General features: G+C 38.1%; 1 protein-coding gene across 1 annotated transcript in view; it reads right to left on the bottom strand.

The window, feature by feature from the left end:
• FAM3C (family with sequence similarity 3 member C) overlaps positions 1 to 8,310 on the bottom strand; it is a 52,201-nt gene that overhangs the window by 645 nt on the left and 43,246 nt on the right. The window contains exons 11-12 of the transcript XR_001941303.1: positions 5,117 to 5,120; positions 2,163 to 2,172 (exon numbers count right to left, since the gene is read on the bottom strand). The gene's annotated coding sequence lies outside the window, so the exon portion shown is untranslated. The remainder of the gene's footprint in view (positions 1 to 2,162; positions 2,173 to 5,116; positions 5,121 to 8,310) is intronic.

Raw genomic sequence — 8,310 nt, 5'->3', positions numbered from 1 at the left:
AAACAATGCAGAACACCAATTTTAACTCTTCAAATTCTTTTCTAGCATCACTTGTTTAAATGTTACAAGTTCCCATATACCTGTAGAACACTAACAAAGGACTCCTTCCTATCTTAGCTGTCTAGAGCAGCAGTCACCTGGTAACGGAGTGGGATAAGTAGGAGAGGTAGGAGAAGAGGTCATCCTTCAAGGACAACTTACTGATGCATTTAAACCACAGTTTTTATAGTCAGAACTCAACACGTCCTTTGTGTGACTGTAGAAAGCTTCAGATTCCACAATTTTATTTTGACAAGCTTCACTTGTCTCAAGATATACCATTGAATTTCACTAGCTTTTGCGATGAGATATCAAAGTAGAATAAATGTTCCCTGAATTATTTTATACATGCAGTACAAAACGATTAATTATAACCTGAGTAATAATGTATTAAATATAATAATCACTGCATACACAGGGCAAAAACACTACTCAGGCTAACAAAATATAGAATACTGTATGACGACTGCCTCTGTGTAATTCATTTATACCATTGTATTGACCATCACCCCAATCAGATATGGCAAATCATCCAAAGACTAAGATGGACACAACAGCCTGGCTACATATTAAAGAGTATGAGCACTATTGCAGTATGCAGAGACCCTTGCATCACTCCTGAAAAATCTAAAAGTTTGACTTTTTAGATCTGAACATTCTCTACCCAAACACTGAAAGCAATTACAGTCTGCAAACACATAAAACCATCAAAGCCATTTTGTATTTATACATTAAATTTTATATTTTCATATGAATATTTGTACAGCCTGTAAAAGCTCTTAAGAAAATTGTGTATATTTGTAATAAAATGCATTTTCTACTAGTTTTATATGTACATTTTGTAAATACTTAAGTTATGCAGTTCTCGCACTGGATATGAATCCAAAAAGCTTGTATGGTACTTATTTGTATTTTGAAATTATGAGTTTGTAAGCGCTACAGATTTTGTTTCAGCCCAAATAGCACTAAACCTGTCTAACAAAATTACAAATATTTTTATGATATAAAAGTGCATTTTAGTTTACTATCGTTTCATAGAAAATTGTGTGTATTTTTTAAACTTTTCAAAATATTAAAGAGTTTGTAAAAATAAACGTAGTTTTAGTCTCTCATGCCTGCTGATCATGATTCAAATGTAATTTTATATTTATAAAGAATTAGCAAAAATACCTATGCCCTCATAATTGCCTCCTGTGATCCCTTGCACAGCAGCACTCATACTGGGAGTGAGAGGGGTGGCACTTTGGGCTAATCAGAGCTCTACTGCTTTACACAGCTCTATGAACAGCTTAACCATATTTACAGGAGGACAGAGCAAAGTGCACTGCATTGGCTTCACTGTCGTGTCAGCAGGCTTGATGAACAGGCTTTATTGCTTAATGTAGAGAGGACACCAACTTGGCTATACTTTCTAGTAGAAATTCCTGGATCACAAATCCGTCTGAACACATATACAAATTCTTCGGTAAGTAAAATCTATGCATATCGGCTGTGTATTTAGACTATGTAGGAAGTCAACAAACTTACTCATGGGATGCAGTCTACCTGCTCTAATTTTTCTTTTGGCATTTTTCTTGCTCTAGTTTCTGCCTTCATCTACATCTCCTAACCCACTAAACACATCTTGTGTTAAAAAGGGCTGCAATGGCTATTTAAAATAAATCTGTCATATGAGATACACAAGGACAGCCATTTCTTACCTCCTGTTATGTTGACCCACTTGTTTCCATACTTTCCAAGTCTCAGATCTGGAACAAGTATAGAGATCAGGAAAGTTGAGGAAATGTCAGAAGTCCTGATCTGCATACACGCTTTGGGTAAATAAAAAAGGTATTGAAGCTAAAAGGTTCAGCATGGTAAATAGAAACCAAAAAATTACAGAAGAAGTAGACAATGAAAGACAGACTCTATAGGGCTGATTTATTAAAGGCAAAAAGCTGTTCACTTTGCAAGGGAATTTTCACATGGCAGGGGAAATTTCCCCTTAGTCTGTGGCGAAATTTCGCTTTGCAAAGAATACCCAATCATGTGCAAGGAAAATGTCAAAAAACAATATTTTAATATTTTAGCTTGTACATGATTGGATGATGTAAGTCAGCTGAGCTTCACTATATTCACTAAACGAAGGGAAACCTTTCCCTTTGTCTAACTTAAGCAGATGATACCTTAATGTATGAATGAAAGGTTGATGTAAAGAAACACACCCAGCATGATCAATAGATCTACTAAGATAGGCCAAAAAACAAACAGACTTACTTTCAGTTGTCCACCTTTCCGAAGTGAAGTGAAATTGGGTAATTGGCTCCTGTCTAAATTAGCCCTCATATGTATGCATACCTTAGATTGTAATCTCCCTGCGAGCAGGGACTGATGTGAATTTGCAACTATGTAAAGTTATGCGTAAATGGCCGGTGCTATATAAATACCTGTAATAAATAAATAATACACTAGGCTGTGTCCCTTTATTCCTACAGGACAGAAAAAAACAGGGGAGATAAGTTAAAGCAGTCGAAAGCCAGTCGAAAGGGGAGGTGAAGTGGACCTGTTGCTATGCTTAACATGAGAAATGAATTTCATTTTAATTGAGCTTTCCAACTTTCCTGCTCTGTTCTTTGAATAAGGCTTGTCTGTGTTTCCAGAACTGAGATATGTTGCTTGGATATCCCATAGTATTGTCCTTCTGCAGCCACTACCCTACATGAGAACCTTTTGGCTGCCTGAATTTTCGGCTAACTACTGTATATGTCAGTTAGAGTTAAAGAAAGCACATTTTATTGAACCCCATTTTCTCACATCTGTGGCTTAGAAAGTAATCCACAACGCTAACTCCAAGATCCTTGAAGAAAGTAGGTACCTAAGCGGCACAGCAGTAATGTTTGAAGACTCCTTAATCACTATAAAAGAATATTCAGCCTTGGTGGTGCATTAATAGCGATCACCATGGTTATGCTACAGGCAATGGATGGTGCAATTAATGCTTGGCAAAACTACAAATGTATTATAAACAATGACTGATACAAATCTATATGCAGTTATTTAATGCAACTGTACACACCCCATAAAACTAATATCTCTAGACCGGAATGTACAAACAGTATGCAACTAAGCAGTCAACAAAACAGAGTGGCTGGGAATTAGGTAGATGAAATTAGTGTTAAAAATGAAACTGTAATAGTCTGGGATTTCTTTTTTCACTGTTTATATCATTTTTTTAAAAAATAAACTATTTTTTGTACAACTACATTAGTTTCACAGGATATAATTTTTTTTCTCGTTTGCACTTCTCTGACTCATAAAGGGGAATGTGTAAAGTGGAATTCAAGCTATTGAACACTATAAAATCCAGGCTTTTTTAAGCAGAGGAACCAAGGTCAGGCAGCTACACATGCCTAAAGAAACCTAGAGCCTGAAAGTATAAAAAGGAAATATTTATAAGCAACCTAAAAGCCAAGGATCATAGTCACCCAGGTAAAATAATCAAAACAATTGTGACATTTTTATTTTTTTAGACCTAACCCTAAGAAAATATATGCATAGTCACTATAAATTTCCTGTTCCACGTCACCCACTGCTCACATTGTGCTCAAGTAGCTAAAAATTTCAAAAGCAACAATTTGTTATTCTTGAGGGAGCATTATGGTTTGCAAAGGGAACATATCAATTCATAAATTGGATGGATTTAAAACCATTGGCAACACAACTTGCCCATTTTTACAAGAAACTTGCTTATTGATTATTTTACAATGTACAACAAAGTTAACAGACACCAATCACAAATATATCATTTTGAAAACAGACTTTTTTTTTAGTTTAGCAATATACAAAAATTGAAATATTTTGCAAACAGCACACAATAAGAAATTTCATAGACTCTGGTATGGAGCAACATATATGGAAGTCCACTGGTTACTAGCAATACCTCGCAATAGCTGAGATTCTGAAAGGTCTGTGAGGTCACTCTGGACCCAGAGGAAGGCAAATAAAAACACTGGAAATGCTTCAGCTAATTACATGTCAAAAAAAAAAAATATTCTGGTTTCAAGTACAGCCATTGCTTCCCAACCTACAATATATTTTGTGCATACTCCTCCACTTTTTCTTCTTGTTTTGATTACTACTTATGCAGGCAGATACGTGAAGGTAGTCAGTCATTGATAAATCAACCAATTCTGATGGACAGATGCAGATGAACAGACTGATTAAAGTGCAACTGAAGCCAACATTTTTTTTTGTTTTGAAAAGAGTGAAGATGGATCTGCTAGGTTTTTATTCCTGTCTGTGTCCACATTAGGAAGATGAACCCTCTCTATTTGTCCTGCTGACCATTATCACTGAAAGAAAATCTAAAATTTTGGTTTGTCATCAGAACAGGAATAAATGGGGACTGTTCCAATGGGAACGCTAGTTCTAGTGACCCTGCTGACCACCAGGAATGTATCTCTCTTTGCATTCCCACCTGTCAATGATTTCACAAATCAAATTTCAAATGCAAGGTGGATCACACCTGAAAGCAAGTGACCTACAGAAAATCAATCTGATTGATATACATTTTAATTGGCATTGGCACAGACAGAAATGGATGGGCATTGAAAAAGTGATTGGCAGTGAAGTCTATATCACATAGATGATATTAATACTTATGGACAACAAGACACCCTGGGTTACGTTACATTACATGTTACCAAATAGATGGACAGTCATACACAGATCAATATGTAGATATATGCGGAGTGACATGGGCAAATCAACATGCATTTATGTAGACCCATTAGCAATGATGTCTTACATATTACAAGATTGACTGAACAGAAATAAAGGTCTTTTGATAGGAAAATATTTGTATTTAAACTGACATTTTACACAAATTTCTGTAGGAATTGTGGACCCTACACACAAAGGGCTTATGTTTCAAATTGCTACATATTGAAATGTTATAAACTGACAGCAGTTACGGTAGACATTGCAACTCAAAATTTCAACTTCAGTTTTCTGAGAACAGAGTGTAAATATGCAAGTTCTAGTCTTATAACATTTATTATACAACAGACATTTATTTACAGAAAAAGCTAACTGATACATATCTCTCCAGCTCATTCTGCACAGGGAAGCTACAGATATCATCTTAAAACACAAGATTATTTACATCAGTTTTTAGCGAACAGCAGAGACACTTGTATTACATGATGCTCCACTGTGCCCCTTCCTCAGGCTCATATTTAACTACTTGAATGCACAATTTGCTTTCCGAGAGGCACAGACTGTGTAGTGCAAATACATTACAAGATTTTAGCAGCCAGTTTAGCCATTGTAAACAAGTTGCTTCAACCAGTGTCAGCAACACATGCTGCTTTTTCCATAACATAAGGCCATGCAGACACTGCATTTTCTTTTCTAGTAATTTCATTTATATATTCTATATTATTTATATTTCAGCAATACTCTGACCATGCCTCACCAACATAGTTAATAGGATAATATGGACCAGGAAGTATGTTGCAGAAGTGGCCCTGCTTACTCATGCTTTCTTTTGGTGTCCCTCTCTGTATAACAGTATCACACATAATGACACTTCCTTATGGCAGGAGAGCACCTTTCTATAGCACCAGCTACCAAACCCAAGCCTACAAATCCAGACAGGGACCTGTCATATCAATGGATACGCTCAGGTCAAGCTTTTTCATTTTGTGTAATAGCCTGCATGTAATCCAAGACAAAAGGTGCATTATTGTGCACACTGAAAAAGCACAGGATTAGCTTCAGCATAATGTGAAACAAGGTAAAAGAATTACCCAAATTAAGAGGTTCTCCAACAAACATTTAAACACCGTTTACATGAAATGGGTGTTCATTAAGTTGGAAGGTAGTGTGAAGTCTCAATTGGCTCAAATATTATTGATGCCACCTAGTACTGACCGAGGACATCCTCCTGAAGGCAAGTACAGAACTAAAAAGAGCCCTTTTCCTTAAGAATGATTTTTCCTATTTTAGAGCCAGGTTTAGACTTTACACATTCCGATCCCTAAATAGAGCTCAGTGCCCCCAAAAAGGAACTTTATGTATTTATACATGGCACATGTAGGGTTGTTAAAGGAGGCTGGTTTGTTATCTCTCTACCAGTTTCCTGTTGTAGTCACCTGGATGTGGTGAGACCGGTTCAGAGTCTAGCTGGTGACACTCTCCACTGTGGATGGGATAAGTTCCCCTCATGGACTGCCATTTGTTTTGTGTATTTGATACTGTGATCTGTGCAGACGGATATAATGTGTAAATCTGCTTTCAACTACATATTGTGAACTGCAATACAATTTTTTGCTTCAGATTGACCTTGCCATGAAAGTGACATTCTGATATTAAATGGAAAAAAACAAATAAGGAGGTCCCATATTGTATATAAATAATGTTATAGGCGGGATACAATTGGGATTGTTTAGTACTAGGGATGGGCTGTATGTTCGAGTCAAACAGGAGTTCGAGTCGAACATCGCTAGTTCGAGCTTTCGCACGAAGCACAAACTTTGTGGGATGTTTGCGGTCTGTTCGACCGCGCAACATCCCACAAGGCAATGCGCTTTCTGAACCTGAAAAAAGGTCAGGTGCAAGACTTTGCCCAATCATGGCTCATAGCTAAGTCCCAGCAGCACACTATATAAGGCTGCTTACACTGCAGCCCTAAGTAGTGTGTTGCAGGAGTGAAAAGAGAATCTATAGCAGAGTTATATATCAGAATTGTATACAGCGTTCTATATCCGAGTTGTATACAGCGTTCTATATCCGAGTTGTATACAGCATTCTATATCCAAGTTGTATACAGCGTTCTATATCCGAGTTGTATACAGCGTTCTATATCAGAGTTGTATACAGCGTTCTATATCAGAGTTGTATACAGCGTTCTATATCAGAGTTGTATACAGCGTATGGATCCGCCACTTCACAGGCAGTTTATGGGGACCCCCAGGCACGATATTTGAAGGAATTTTTCATTTTTATTCTTACCCTTGATGCAAAAATCACTGTTCCTTTCAAAACTTTATTTTTTCCATTGTTTCCTGTCCCCTAGGGCAGTACCCAAATCCCCATACACCTTTTATGGCCAATAACTTGCATATAAGCCCTCTTAAAAGGAGACAATCGTTTCAGAAAGTTCTAACCCATTGAGTTTGACATTTTCGGACGTTCAAATACGAACTGAACTCGGGTCTGTTCGGCCCATCACTACTTAGTACAAGGCAAGAAAAGCAGTGTGCTTAATTTGAAGAGCTGCATAGACTGACCCTAGATGAAATGTGAAATAATGTCATCTATAAGTTTCTATGTATGAGAACCTTTGCAAGCTGGATCCATTTGGGATTGCTGCAGCTTAACATGTTAAGCACATTTGCTTTATGAGCTCTGGATTTTCACTTTGCTAAATATATCTGACAGGCTGGTTATATGGAGATTTCCCATTAAAGGATTTAATATAGTGCAGTGAAAAACTATGGGGGTCTATTCACAAAGCTGCCGAGGGCAGCCGAGTAAATGACCCATCTGAAGTGAAGTGAGCCGAACACTGTTCGGCCGACCCGAAGTGCAGGAGTTCGACTCAGCCGATCCAACATGCCGAACCTCCGGCAGGCTACTCACTGCTGTTCGAGCTATTCTAAGATCCCGAACAGCAGTGAGTGAATAGCCGAATGCCGTCGAGCGGCATTCGGCTCGGCTGTTCTGCTCGGTCCCTTAGAGCAGTGGTCCCCAACCCCCGGGCCCGGTCCGTGGATCAAATGCTTTCCAGGACGAGAGGGTAACCGGGAGCTGAGAGACGTCACCTAAAGCCGCAACAATACCGCGCATGCGCAAAATATCGTGATATCGGGGCGGTTTTTGCTATTGTGAATAGCCCGTACAGCACCCCCTCGGGTTCTACTGAACCGAAGGGGTCCTGGGGCCGAAGCTAGCCGAAGGATCGGCCGAAGCTACGGCCAGACCCTTCGGCAGCTTCGTGAATAGACCCCTATGTATATCTATTTGGGGATCTATATACTTACAGTATTGATGGGCTAAATTCAAGGTGGATTGATGTGATATTGAGAACGCTGCATTCCATCTAACTGATGGAATAAGATCTACAGCAAACTTTGTAGGATATAGATAACCATATACCATACTACTGACGGATTCACTTCTGTAAAAACAGGGAGTGGCTGCCTTATGGGACATTGTAAAAACAGATAAGTGATCTGTAGCTTATCAAGAACAATTGTGCATCAAATATTCAATGAGCATTCAAGATTA

The sequence above is a fragment of the Nanorana parkeri genome, unplaced genomic scaffold (genome assembly GCF_000935625.1).
Source record: "Nanorana parkeri isolate BGI_ZX_2015 unplaced genomic scaffold, ASM93562v1 scaffold301, whole genome shotgun sequence".
NCBI lineage: Eukaryota > Metazoa > Chordata > Amphibia > Anura > Dicroglossidae > Nanorana > Nanorana parkeri.
The sequence above is the reverse complement of the archived record's forward strand: the minus strand, read 5'-3'. Positions and strand labels throughout refer to the sequence as shown.